This window comes from Bison bison, unplaced genomic scaffold (genome assembly GCF_000754665.1).
Source record: "Bison bison bison isolate TAMUID 2011002044 unplaced genomic scaffold, Bison_UMD1.0 scf7180017864299, whole genome shotgun sequence".
Taxonomy (NCBI): Eukaryota; Metazoa; Chordata; class Mammalia; order Artiodactyla; family Bovidae; genus Bison; species Bison bison.
In genome coordinates this window covers 4,682,029-4,697,447 of record NW_011494871.1, presented here as the reverse complement: position 1 = coordinate 4,697,447, position 15,419 = coordinate 4,682,029, and the positions used below count along the sequence as shown (strand labels likewise).

General features: G+C 36.9%; 1 protein-coding gene and 1 pseudogene across 9 annotated transcripts in view; one reads left to right on the top strand and one right to left on the bottom strand.

The window, feature by feature from the left end:
- The window catches only part of PAN3 (PAN3 poly(A) specific ribonuclease subunit), a 122,030-nt gene that overhangs the window by 82,067 nt on the left and 24,544 nt on the right, over positions 1-15,419 (bottom strand). The gene's annotated exons all lie outside the window — the stretch shown is intronic.
- Positions 1,163-5,076, top strand: LOC104996839 (annotated as a pseudogene).

Below are 15,419 nucleotides of genomic sequence, written 5' to 3'. Positions count from 1 at the left end.
TCCTGGACCACTGTAGGCCTTTTACCAGCACCTACCCTAGTCGTGACCAAAAATATCTCAGATGTTCCATAGGAGCAGGGGGACAAAACTGTCCACATCTGAGGACCACTGATGTAGGACCACGGGAGCTAAAGGGAACTGCAATGGAAACAGAGGTGAAGGGTTGGCTGGGGAAAGGGCTGCTAGCTTAAAAGCAACTATAGGGATTAAATGAAAGTTAAGGGGCTACGGGAAATAGAAAAGACTAATGGAAGATGAGGAAATAAAGGCCAAACACAATTTTATGGGAAACATTATTTTGCCCCTTAAGTGTCCTACAAGATCCAAACCCCTCCCCCAGAGCAAACAGAAGCACAACTCCCCTTCTCTTTTCCTTAGGTTCCAGTAATCCTTTCCAAAACCAATCTTGAGAATGTGATGGTCAAATAAAAAGGTATGCTTCCTGGTTGATCTCCACTCTTGACAGCCTCCTGCCAGTCCAGTCTGCTAGTTACTATGAAAGGGAAGCACTCTGAAATGTCATGTGCTATTGTTAAGTAAGTAGCTTTGCTGCTTTACCTCCTAGTAGGTCAACATTTGGAGAAGGGAAAGGCTACCCACTCCAGTATTCTTGCCTGGAGAATCCCCATGGACAGAAGTGCTTGGCGGACTTCAGTCCACGGGGTAGCAAAGAGTCGGACATGACTGAGCCACTAAGCACAGGTCAACATTTAAACATCAAAATTCCCAATCTCTTTTTGTTCCTACGATAAAATATCCTGTAGAACATACACCTTGTCTCTTTCTCTAATACATACAATTTTTACTTTTAAGTCTCAAGATTCACTACAAGTGACTGATTTTTGTCATTCTTCACAAAATCTGAATAAACAGCACAATAAGATAGTTGAAAATAGTTTTACCCTATTTTATTGGGCACTTAAAAAATAACTTAGGGCTTGAACAAAAGTTTTCAAGAAGAAAAAGTTGGAGAATGTTTCAAGAAGAAAAAGTTGGAGACTAGCACTCCTCAACTGTCATGAACACACAGAACATTCTGAAAGTGAAAGTTGCTCAGTCATGTCCTACTTTTTGTGATCCCTTGGACTATACGTTTCATGGAATTCTCCAGACCAGAATGGACTGGGTAGCCATTCCCTTCTCCAGGGGATCTTCCCAACCCAGGGGTGGAACCCAAGACTCCTGCATTGCAGGTGGATTCTTTACCAGCTGAGCCACCAGGGAAGGAATATTCTGGGGATCTTGTTAGAATGAAGATTCTAACTCAGAAGGCCTGGAATGAAGCATGAGACTCCGCATTTCTAAAAAGCTCCTGGGACTCCTAGTACTGCTACTAGTGTGGTGACCACCCTTCCAATAATAAAGTTCTGGAGAATGTCAGGGAAAGATTTGGATAAGTAACAGCTCGTAGTAAAAAAGAAATCCAGGTCCCCCCACCCCACCCAAAAAACGATAGGAGTTCAAGTAGTTAATTAACATCCCAACTCCTACCTTGTCCTAAATACTCAGAGCCTTCAAGGCCATTACTGATAACCCACAAAGCCCTGGCCCTTCAAAACTTCTGGTCCTGGTCCAGTGGTTTAGGACTAAAGGAAGTCCACTCTTATTCTTAATAAAAAAGTCTCCAGACTACATCAGAAGAAACAACAATAAAAGCTAATTTTTAGAACTGTTTTATTTCAAAAACTTAAATGCACACGCACCTTTTTTTAGTTCATTCACTTAACATTGCAGCATAAATATTTTTGCCCTCCCTAGAAACACAATGATAAGATCTATTCTCCCCCCCTAAAAATTTTACAGTCTAGCAAAAGAAAAATCTATAAATACCACTGCTTGTATAGAAAATGTGTTTACAGACCAATTTTCAGAGCACAATTCTTTAGGTAAAACTGCAAAACAGCATCATCTCTATGACACTTTACAGGTCTTATTATTATATATCATAATCTATATTATGTATCACCATCTAATTGCTAGAGAAACAAATTAAATAATAATAAACTAGAGAAATCAATGCTATCCTAGGACAAAGTTTCCAACACTCTGAATTTTAAGAATCTCAAAAACAGAATAACTGTGCTTTCACTATTTATACTCGGAAATAATGAAGGATGATTTACCTAAAGTTATGATGAATGACCCTTTTCAACAATTTACATTTTATTACTCAGAACATGTTTACATACTTGGAAAACAGTAGTACACATGTATGAAATATTATCTCCCTTCAGACAATATTTAATGAACTATTAGCTCATTGACTTTTGCATGCAGTAACAACTCAGCAACCTACCTTGTGCCACTCCTAAGAGTCTGAGGTCCACTAACAAAAACCTCTGGTCTAGAATTTACTGTGCCTTTACTTGAAAACCAACTTTCATTTCTCTTTTAAAACCTCTTCTCTATTCCCTGGGATCCAACCAGGCAGGATGGCTAAGGAAGGAGCCATAGCTGTCTGCATGCAGGTTCGACTGCTCAATAGCAGAGAAGCAGCGCTTGGAAAAGATACTCAAGTTTACTGGAAAACTGACAATAATACAATTTATCAAGTTGATGGGAGTAAATCCTTTAATTTTGATTGTCTTTCATAGTAATGGAACAACTAAAAATGCGTATGAAGAAAATTGTGCTGTTAATCATAGATTCTGCCATCCAAGGCTAAAATGGTACTATATTTGCCTATGGGCAGACTGCTTCAGGAAAAACATATACTACGATGGGTTCACAAGAGTATTTGGGAGTAACACTCAGGGCAATTCATGACACTTTCCAGAAAATTAAGAAGTTTCCTGTAGGGAATTTCTCTTATGTGTCTCACATGGAGATATACAATGAAATCATTACAGACTTACATTGTGATACTCAAAAAATGAAGCCTTTAATAATTCGGGAAGACTTCAACAGGAATGTGTATGTGGATGACCTCATAGAAGTTGTTTATACATTAGAAATGGCTTTGAAGTGGATCACAAAAGGAGAAAAGAACAGGCATTATGGAATTACAAAACTGAATCAAAGAAGTAGTCTGTTCTCACACCATTTTTAGAATGATTTTGGAAAGCAGAGAGAAAGGTGAACCTTCTAATTTTGAAGGATCTGTCAAAGTGTCCCATTTGAATTTGGTTGATCTTGCAGGCAGTGAAAGGGCTGCTCAAACAGTGCTGAAGGTCTGTGACTCAAAGAAGGCTATAATATAAATCAAAGCTTATTTATTTTGGGACAAGTGATCAAGAAACTTAGCGATGGACAAGTTGATGGTTTCATAAATTATCGAGACAGCAAATTAACATGAATTCTCCAGAATTCCTTGGGAGGAAATGCAAAAACACATATTATCTGCACGATTACGCTTGTGTCTTTTGATGAAACCCTTATTACTCTCCAGTTTGCCAGCACTGCCAAATATATAAAGAATACTCCTTATGTTAACAAGGTATCAAGTGATGAAGCTCTCTTGAAAAGATATAGAAAAGAAATAATGGATCTTAAAAAGCAAATTAGAGGAGGTTTCTTTAGAGACTTGAGCCCAGGCAAAGGAAAAAGACCAACTGGCCCAACTCTTGGAAGAAGACAACCTACTTCAAAAAGTCCACATTGAGAAAATTCAAAACCTAACAAGGATGCTGGTGACCTCTTCTTCCTTAGTATCACAAGAATTAAAGGCTAAAAAAACCCAAAAAGTCCCTTGGTGCGTTGGGAAAGTTAACAAAATGAAGGACTCAAACTACATAAATAAATTTAATATGCCAATGAGCATGACAACAAAAACACAAAAGGCTGCTGTAAGTTTAGAAGAAACTGATGAATCTCTCTGTTCAGTCTGATATTTTCAGTAACACTCTTGATACATTAACTGAGATAGAATGGAATCCAGCAACAAAGCTACTAAGTCAAGAAAACTTAGAAAGTAAATTCACTTCGTGCTAACTACGATGACCTGGTATTAGACTATGAACAATTAAGAAGAGAAAATGAAGAAATGGAATTGAAATTAAGAGAAAAGAATGATTTGGATGAATTTGAAGCTCTAGAAAGAAAAGCAGAGAAAGATCAAGAGAACGAACTAAGTTCAAAAGTAGAGCTGCTTAAAGGAAGACCAGATTAAGATGCTACAGGAATATACAGACTCTCAGAAGTCAGAACCGTATGAAAATGGACTTGTCATACTCATTGGAAAACATTGAAGATCTACAACAATGAAACAAATGAAACACACTCTGCTTGATGTCAAAACTCTTGATGCCAAGAGAATCAGCATTCCTTAGAAGTGAAAATCTAAAGCTGAAAGAGAAAATATAAGAATTTGCAAGTACATGCAAGCAGATGGAAAATCATACGCAGTTGTATCAAAGTCAGCTGGAGGTGAAAAAGAAAATCCAAGTTGATCTGGAGAATGAATTACAATCTTCTCTTAGTGAAATAACAAAACTCACCTCCCTTATAGATGGTTTCAGTGAAATAACAAAACTCACCTCCCTTATAGATGGCAAAATTCAAAAGATTTGCTCTCTAATATAGAATTGGAAAGAAAAATAACCAATCTGCAGAAAGAACTGAATAAAGCAGTTGAAGAAAATGAAGCTTTGCATAATGAAGTTAATTTGCTGTCAGAACTGAAATCCTGACCTTCAGAAATAGAAATGCTAAGGAAAAAGATACATGATAAATCTGAAGAGCTCTATACAGTAACATTAGAAAAAGACAAATTGTCTTCTGAAGTAGTTGATAAGGAAAGTAGAATTCAAGGTTTACTTGAAGAAATTGGGAACACTAAAAATGACCTACTAACTTCCCAGTTGAGTTGCGAAAGTACTGTTCAGGAATTCCAAGATGTTAAAAATCATCCTATTGAATCTGAGCAAAAGTATAATAAGAAGGTCCTTGAAGAGAATACAAAACTGAATCAAGAAATAGGAAATCTCTCTAAAGAAGCTCAAGAACTTGGTTTAGATTTGGAGGCTTTGAAGACAGAGCTCTCTCACAGAATCCAAGAACTTCAGCAAAAAACAACTGAGAATCAAGAAAGATTAAAGGAAGTGGAAGAGCTGAAGGAACAATTAGAAAGTAGAGATTCTAGGCTGCACACTGTAGAAAAGGAAAAAACACTGATTACTGAGAAACTTCAACAAACCTTAGAAGTAAAAACCTTAACCCAAGAAAAAGATGATCAAAAATAACTCCAAGAGAGCCTACAAATTGAGAGGGACCAACTCAAAACTGACATTCAGGGTATTATAAACATGAATATAGACATCCAGGAACAACTACGAAATGCTCCTGAGTCTTAGAAACAACACCAAGAAACAATTAACATGCTAAAAATGAAAATTTCTGAGGAAACTTGCAAGAATTTGCATATAGAGGAAAACTTAGGAGAAACTAGGAATGAATTTCAGGAAAAGATGGTTGGCATAGATAAAAGCCAAAATTTGGAAACCAAAAAAACCCAAGCTCTGATTTGGGTTGTAGATGCTGAGGATAATGAGCTAACTGAGCAACAGAGAACGATGAACTGCAACAAATGTTAGAGTATTACAGCAGAAAAGGAAAAACTGAAGACTTGACCTAAGAGAAAATGTTGAAATGACCATTGAAAACCAGGAAGAATTAAGAATTCTTGGAAACGAACTTAAAAAACAACAGGATATTGTTGCACAAGAAAAGAACCATACCATTAAGAAAGAAGAGCTTTCTAGGACCTGTGAAAAACTAGCAGAAGTTCAAGAAAAGCTAAAGGAAAAGACCCAAGCATCTCAAGACAAACAAGAACAGTCCTTCAATATGAAAGAAAAAGACAGTGAGACTAAGAAAATAATGAATGAGATGGAGCAATTGAAGAAGTAATTCAAAGTCAAAGACTCAACACTACTAAAGCTAGAAATGGAAAAGCTCGAACTGTCTGAAAGACTTCAAGAAAGTCATGATCAAGTGAAAACTGTGGCTAAGGAGAGAGAGCTGACCTGCAGAGGCTACAAGAGTTTCTTCAATCTGAAAAGAACCAACTCCAAGAGAAATTGCAGCTAATAATTAGAAACTGAGTTGCTCACTGTCACCTGAAAGAACAAGAGGAAATTATTGGTAAACTGAGAGTGGATCTATCAGAAAGAGAAACTAAAATATCACGCATTCAACAGGAATCAGAAACAGCAAATGAATTACAGAAAAAGATGCAAGAGCTTTATGAGAAACAGTTTATTACCATCAAAGCAATCAGTGAGATTCTGGAAAAAAGGAGTGAACTGGAACAGTTAAAGGAACAGCTCAAAGCCAAAGATTCATCACTACAAAGAATAGAAAGCAAGAGGCTCAAGTTGACTGAAAAACTTCAGGCAAGTCAAGAAGAATTAAAAACCGTAATTAAGGAAAGAGATGGACTGGAAAGGGTACAGGAGGCCCTTCAAAAGTAAAGACACCAACTCAAAGAAAACACTAAAGAAACTGTAGCTGAAGAACTGAAAATCAAAGCAGAAAGCTACTTACATGCTTCTGAAGGAGTACCAAGAAACCATTAATGCAAGGAATAGTTCAGAGAAGACAGATCAAGGAACAAATATCCAGAGAGTCTTAGGGAATTCAGATGCTGACTTACAGGCAAAGATTCAAGAATTTCGGGAAGAAGAACATCAATGTCTTGAGATGAAAGATGTCAGTGAGATTTGGGAAAAAATATGTGAAATGGAAAACTGGAAGCCACTTGAGGCCCAAAAGTCAACTCTAGAAAATACAGAATGGGAAAACATAAAGTTAACTCAGAGACTCCATGAAAATCTTACAGAAATAAGATCTGTTACAAAAGAAAGAGATGACCTTAGGAATACGGAGGAGACTCTCAAAGTAGAGATAGACCAGCTCAAGGAAAACCTAAGAGAAACAAGTAGAGACCTGGAAAAATGAGAGGAGCTAAGAATTGCCCAAATGAATATAAACGAGCACCAAGAAACTATAGATAAACTCAGAGGAATTGTTTCAGAGAAGATAGATGATATATCAAATATCCAAATGAAATGAGAAAACATAAATACTGCCTTAAAAGCACAGATCCAAGAACTTTAGGAGAAAAAACATCAACTTCTTAAGGTAAAAAATGATCTCAGGGAAAATATGTATCAAACAGAGCAACTGAAGAAGCAATTAGAGACCCAGAATTCAGTCCTGGAAAGCACAGAAATAGAGAACTTAAAGTTGATTCAGAAACTTGATGAAAATGTTGGAGAAATAAAATCTGTTACTAAGGAAAGAGATGACCTAAGAAGAATGGAGGGAACCCTCAAAATGGAGTGAGATCAACTCAGGGAAAGCCTCAGAGAAACAAAAGCTAAAGACCCAGAAAAACAAGAGGAACTAAGAACAGCTCAGGTGCATCTGAAGGAGCACCAGGAAATTACTGATAAACTCAATGGGATAGCCTCTGAGAAGACAGAAGAAATATCAAATATACAAGTGGATTTAGAAAACTCAAATGCTAAATTACAAGAAAAGGTCCAAGAACTGAAAGCAAATGAACAGCGACTTTCTAAGTTAAAAGAAGAAATTAGTGAAACACAGAAAAAAATGTGTGACATTGAGCAACTGAAGAAAGAATTTAAGGTCCAGAGCTTAACCATGAATAAAATAGAAATGGAGAACTTAAATTTGGCTCAGAAGCTTCATGAAAACCTTGAAGAAATGAAATCTGTAATGAAAGAAAGGGAGAACCTCTATATGCAGGTCAGGAAGCAACAGTTAGAACTGGACATGGAACAACAGACTGGTTCCAAATAGGAAAAGGAGTTTGTCAAGGCTGTATACGGTCACCCTGCTTATTTAACTTATATGCAGAGTACATCATGAGAAACGCTGGGCTGGAAGAAGCACAAGCTGGAATCAAGATTTCCAGGAGAAATATCAATAACCTCAGACATGCAGATGATACCACCCTTATGGCAGAAAGTGAAGAGGAACTAAAAACCCTCTTGATGAAAGTGAAAGAGGAGAGTGAAAAAGTTGGCTTAAAGCTCAACATTTAGAAGACGAAGATCATGGCATCTGGTCCCATCACTTCATGGGAAATAGATGGGGAAACAATGGAAACAGTGTCAGACTTTATTTTGGGGGGCTCCAAAATCACTGCAGATGGTGATGCAGCCATGAAATTAAAAGACACTTACTCCTTGGAAGGAAAGTTATGACCAACCTAGATAGCATATTAAAAAGCAGAGGTTATTACTTTGCCAACAAAGGTCCGTCTAGTCCAGGCTATGGTTTTTCCAGTGGTCATGTATGGATGTGAGAGTTGGACTGTGAAGAAAGCTGAGCACCAAAGAATTGATGCTTTTGAACTGTGGTGTTGGAGAAGACTCTTGAGAGTCTCTTGGACTGCAAGGAGATCCAACCAGTCCATTCTGAAGGAGATAAGCCCTGGGTGTTCTTTGGAAGGAATGATGCTAAAGCTGAAACTCCAGTACTTTGGCCACCTCATGCGAAGAGTTGACTCATTGGAAAAGACCCTGATGCTTCGAGGGATTGGGGGCAGGAGGAGAAGGGGACAACAGAGGATGAGATGGCTGGATGGCATCACAGACTTGATAGACGTGAGTTTGAGTGAACTCCGGGAGTTGGTGATGGACAGGGAGGCCTGGTGTGCTGCGATTCATGGGGTTGCAAAGACTGAGCGACTGAACTGAACTGAACTGAACTGAAGGAGAGTGGAAGAGACTCTCAAACTGGAGAGACCTACTCAAGGCAGACTTGCAAGGAACCATAGTTAGAGAACTGGAAACACACACAACTAAAAATTGTTCATATGCATTTGAAAGAACACCAAGAAATTATTGATAAATTCAGAGAGAGTTTCAGAAAAATATCTCAGATTTCAAATATGCAAAAAGATTTAAATAAATCAAAAGATGAATTACAGAAAAAGGATCAACAGAACCACAAAGAGGTAAAATATGAAAAAAATATGTGATGGAAACCAACACCTTACAGGAAACCTAAGAGAAAAGTGCTTTAGGATAAAAGAGCTTCTGAAGAGATACTCAGAGATGAATAATCACTATGAATGTTTAAATAGATTGTCTCTTGACTTATAAGAATGAAATTGAAACCCAAAAAGAGCTTTCAATTAGAGTAAAAGCGAACTTCTCACATCCATATCCACAAACCCAACAAATCCAGAAACTTCTTACTGTAAACCAGAGGTGTTCCATGGAATTTCATACAGTCGTGATGAAGCTTCAGTATGTGCTAAGCTATATTGCAAGGACAAGGGAAGAAAAACATGAATCCATCAATAAATTTGAAATGGCTTTTATTGATGAAATGGAAAAGTAAAATGAACTGCTAATGGAAATATAGCGCCTTCAACAAGATTACGGCATTATCACCCGGAGAATCAAGGGACCTCAAATTGAGCCAGACCATGGATCTACATATCGAAGAAATTCTCAAGGATTTCTCAGAAAGTGATTTCCATAGCATAAAGACTGAATTTCAGCAAGTACTAAGTAACAGAAAAGAAATGACTCAGTTTTTGGAAGAGTCGCTGAAATGCTCATTTTGATATAGAAAAGTTTAAAAATGTCATCCAGAAAGAAAATGATAGTATTTGCCAAGTGAATAACGTCTATCATAACAAAATAACTGCTATAATGAATGAATTAACAGAGTCTGAAGAAAGAAATGCTACCATAGCCAAAGAATGGGAGCATGATCTGAAATCAATGAAAGAGAACAATGAAAAACTATTTAAAAGCTACTAAACTTTGAAGCTCTCCCTGACCTCTGGTGCCCCTGTTAATCCTACACAAGACAGGCAACCTCAAGTCACATCAAGAGCTACACAGCAAGCCACAAGGAAGATTCAAGAGCTGGAAACATCACTCCAGGAAGCTAAAGAAAGTACTCTGCATATGGAGGGCAAGATGATGATGATGCAGAAAGAACTCGAGATGACTGATGACATAATAGCAAAACTTCAACGGCAAGTTAATGAATCAAATGAATGCCTTGGAAAAAACAAAAGATCCAAGTACTTCAGGACAAAGCTGCTTTTTAAGAGCTAAGCCTTATAAAGAAGAAACTGAAGATCTCAAAACGAAGCTGGTGAAAATAAGACCTGGAGAAGATGAAAAATGTCAAGGAGTTTGAAAAGGAAATTGCTTCAACAAAAGCCACTGTAAAATATCAAAGAGAACTTATAAGGCTATGGAGAGAAAATCTTAGAAGACATCAACAGGCCCAAGGTACCTCAATGGAATCAGAACTTATTGATACTCAGCCTTCAAATAAACCCTTAACCTGTGGAGGTGGCAGTGGCATTGTACAAAGCACTAAAGCTCTTATTCTGAAAAGTGAATACATACAGCTAGAAAAGGAAGTTTCTAAGTTAAAGCAGCAAAATGAACAGCTAGTAAAGCAAAAGAATGAACTGTTAAGTGAGGTCAAGACATGGAAGGAGAGCAGTTAAGAGAGAAGTTCACAAAGAAGTAACTTGATCCAAAGTCTCCTAAAGTGACTGGGACACTCTCTAAAAAGAGACACTGTATATTTCTCAATGCAAGGAACCAAATGTCCAAGATCCTGTACCAAAGGAGTCACCGAAATCTTGGTTTTTTCATTACTGATCAAAGTCTTTGCCTGGAGAAGGAAATGGCAACACACTCCAGTATTCTTGCCTGGAGAATCCCATGGACAGAGGAGCCTGGTGGGCTACAGTCCTTGGGGTCGCAAAGAGTCGGACATGACTAAGCAACATGGCAGTCTTTGCCAGTACCTCCTCCAGTTCGCTATTTTGGTAACTCAGGTTTAGGCCTTTGTACAGAAGAACAAATTTCTGAAGCAGAGACCATGGATGCCCAGCCAGGTCCTTGGCACATGTCAGGAAAAGATGTGCCTGAGTGCAGGACTCAGTAGACTCTGCCACTTTTCTGGTGGCCCAGCATTCCATGTTTGGAAGTGTCTGTGTTTATATCTTTATGTGTCTATCCCCTGCAGTCATGTCACAAACCAACTTAATTTCAGTTCAGTTTCCACTCTGCCACTACAACTGGAAGATGAAGGAATGGAACGAATTCCCATAATCTAGAATGGTGATAGCAATAGACCTTCTTCTTAAATGTGGTAATTCTTTAGAAGTCGAACAGTTTTATTTATTTACATGCTTTAAAGTTACTGAAGGGAAAAAAAAAACCTCTCTGATTCACAAAGGTCTTCCCTCAATTAATTAAATATCCTGGTGGCTTAGCATATTTGTTATTATGAGAACTAAATATATGATTACATTTACATTAACCATCAGTGGTTAATCTAAACCCACTGGAAAAAAATAGACTGATTAAAACCATTTGAATATTTAAAATCAAATATTTAAAATTAGCTAATTTCCGTATAGACAAAGGGAACTACTTCTACTTAACTTATTAATCAGGTGTGTTAACACACCTGGACTTCAAAGGCTTCTACACCTAATTAATTTAGAACAGTAAATCTAAAACTACAAATGATTATAAATTGGACTCCAATCAATTTTCTCCATGAGTAAAAGATTTAAAAATCAAAAGCAAAACCAAGTCAACCTCAAAGATCATGTTGCATTTTATCCTGCATTCATTATCAGTACCTGTAGGCTTTTCACAGTAATATATTAGGTCCCTTCCATTTTCATTGCTTAAATAAAGCCAGTTATATATAGGATGGAATGGTGACTAGGTCTATAGAAAGTGGGTCTATGGAAAAACAGTCAGTCATTATTAAAGACTCATGGGCAGGTAAACATCTGTAAATGAAAAAGACCTTTTAACTTGTGCAGTCAATACAGAAATCATACATAGGTTGAGAAGATAAAAATAGAGGACACTGCTGGGTAAAAAGTAATCCAAATCATATCAAATGTAGCACAGCAGGAGTTATACAGACACACAGAAACATATTTTTAAGCTCTACTGAGTAAGATCTTAGGAGTAGTCTGAAATATTATTTACCCAAATTTAAGAAAGCTTAATGGAGAAGGCAATGTCACCCCACTCCAGTATTCTTGCCTGGAAAATCCCATGGACAGAGGAGCCTGGTAGGCCGCAGTCCATGGGGTCGCTAGGAGTCAGACACGACTGAGCGACTTCACTTTCACTTTTCACTTTCACGCACTGGAGAAGGAAATGGCAACCCACTCCAGTGTTCTTGCCTGGAGAATCCCAGGGACCAGGGAGCCTGGTGGGCTGCCGTCTCTAGAGTCGCACAGAGTCAGACACGACTGAAGCGACTTAGCAGCAGCAGCAGCAAGAAAGCTTAAAAGCAGTCATTACTTCTGTTTTTAAAATTCAATGTTAAAATGTAGTTTTATGCCACCAAAAATGAGATCAGTTGCTAAGACCACATTCAATCTCTAAAGATCTGGAACACCAAACTACAACTTCTTTTATGCTTTTGCTTTAGAATAGAACCAGAAAACAAGATGTAGAGAAATAAAATACCATGCCAATGTTGTTAAAACTTTTAAGTGTGAGTAATGTTGTTTTAAAGTTATTTCTACAATAAACTATCACCTGTAATGACCATAAAAATTTTTATAACAACTTTAGTCTCTTATCAAAAGCAATCATCATCCTAAAATGCCTATTTGCTTATGAGCAAAAGGTTCCCTTTTGATTTATGTGTCCCCTTACTTAAATTCAATCTTGAAATGAAGCAGAACATCTTTAGCAAGGCCCTTTACCATGACTGAACTTTAAGTAGTGGTTAATCAAAAGTAATCCAACACTGAGAAACAGATAAACAGATGTTTCTAAACTGCAAGACTATAAGCAGCATAGACTAAAACAACTACCATCTGATAAGCACAATGCTCTGTGGTAAGCACTTCACAGCATTAATATTATGTAATATTCAAAATCCTGTGAGATAGGCACTATTATAATACCAACTTTAGAGATGAGAAGGAGGGTTTAGAAGAGGCTAAAATAATTTGCATATAATCTCAAAACTAACATAAGGTCCTAAGGTCAAGCTGCAGAGCTTGTACTCAACTATGGTATTCTGCCTCAATCCAAAAAAACTTATTCTACATTCTGTAATATTCCTTAACATTATAACATAATGTAAACATTACAATATTAACATTATTCTAGCTACTCCTAAAATGACCAAATTCCTAAATTAATCTTTCTTTGAATCTAATTGGCATGGATGGGGATTTTGAGTTGCAGAGACTTTATTAAGCCACTCTACCTTCCCCACTTTCAAAACACAAGGAAAACAAATCTTGAGAATTAAGTAGAGTTAGGAAAACTTACATAGTTTTGGTTAAATTCAGCTTTAAAATTAGGCTAGCATGTTTGTGCATGAGAATTCTAAACTGATCTTTACTCATTTATTCCTGACCCCTACTTCCTAAGAAAACAGGGATGAACCATCAGTAGTGCCAAGCTCTTAGCATCAGCTACAATGCTTCGTAAATACAATGCCCAGAGTAGAGTGTCAAGAAGCCAACTAGAATATCTCAGAATGATCCACTAGTTTCCAAATGCAGTAGCAAATGCAGCATGGTTTTACTAAACTGTCATTATTAGGTAAGAATCAACTCAAAATCCCAAAAGCTAAAGCTAAATAATGATTATCATCAAAAACATCGGACATGAGTTTGAGCAAACTCCGGGAGATGGTGAAGGACAGGGAAGCCTGCAGTCCATGGGGTCCCAAAGAGTTGGACACAACTTAGCACCTGAGCAGCAGCAACAACAGCATTAAATACTGCATACAAAAGCCATGCTGCTTCAGTGTTTAAATACAGTAGTAAGATAAACACCAACCAACCAGACACATCTTACAAAAAAAAAAGCCTCCAAAACAAAAACTCACGTAAGATTTTTTAAAAAATCAATAGAACAAAATTCCCTTGAAATCATCAATTTTGAAAACTCTTAACAAAAGCAAGCTGTCACTGTACAGAAGCATTAATTAAAATAAAGTTCAGAAAATATGTGGCTGAACTCCTAGCTTGCTACAACCAATTTATTCTGCTTTATCCAAGGCATACCTCTATCTAAACACAATTCTAGAAGTTTATCCTGGATGACTCTTGATTTATGAGGGAAAGAAAGTTAACTCAAAGTTGAGTCATTTTCGACAGGAACTATCATATTTATAAACAAGTTTCTAATCCAATCCATCATTTTAAGAAAGAATAGACTAATTGGGGTTAAACAATAGGATGAATGGCACATATAAGTCTGAGGATTCATATGCAGGTAAGACAGAAAATGTAACTGTTTGCTAAGGGAAGCTGAATACTATAGGTCTTTAGCAATAAAAATGTTAGTGGATTCACATTCCATAAAAACAATGACAATCCTTTCAATATTCATCAGACAGGTTTTATTTTAACAAAAATGAGCTTAAGGTTTCATTCTTTTTTAATGTACTTAATAACATTAAGTATGACATTTCAGAACTAAGAGCATAAATGCTTAAGTACCTAATAAACAAAGAGTTTACAACAAATTTAAGAAGGACAGCCCAACAGAAAATCAAGTTGAAAATGAAAAGTGAAAGTGAAGTCGCTCAGTCCTGTCCAACTCTTTGCAACCCCATGGACTGTAGCCTACCAGGCTCTTGCATCCATGGGATTTTCCATGTGAGAATACTGGAGTCAGTTGCCATTTCCTCCTCCAGGAGATCTTCCCGACCCAGGGATTGAACCCAGATCTACCACATTGTAGGCAGACACTTTACCGTGTGAGCCACGGGGGGAGTCCAAAATAAGCAAAGGACACACACACAAAAATCCAAGGTCAAAAAGCATAAAGGAGAAGCTCAACAGTTAATCAATCAATGTAATCAAATGTTAACAGTGAGGGGCTTTTGACTATAAAATGACAATGAAAGATTTCTACATCTGTTTTCAAGGCTACTGAAAAATCAGCACCCATGAGTAGAAATACAAATTTGTGCAGCATTTCTGAAAAGTTATCTATCAATTATTAAAAGCTTGATTTTGTATTATTCCCTAGAAATACAAAAAACTGTAAAAAACTGACACTGAGATAATCACGTAAATCAAAAAATAGACAGGTATAGGTCAATCAATGTTATAATATCCTCCTCTGCGTGTTACCAGTGGTCTCTCTCCACTACTTCATTTTTCCTCATAGAAGACTCAGTGCTTATTTTGCCCTAAAGAGATTTTTGTTTTTCTCTGAATGTTAACTAAATATTATCTATAGTAGTCTAAGTAAATTACCTGATTTCTCTAAATCTCCCATTTTCCAATCTGTGAAATGGAAAAAACAATGTCTCTCAAAGAACTGCTGGGGTGACTAAATGAGATAATGAAATTATAAAACATTTAATTTTATAAAAGAATTACCATATTACCTGAAACAGATATAGAAAACCACTGTCAACATAAATAAAATTAAGTTTCTGTCTGCCAAGGATTCACT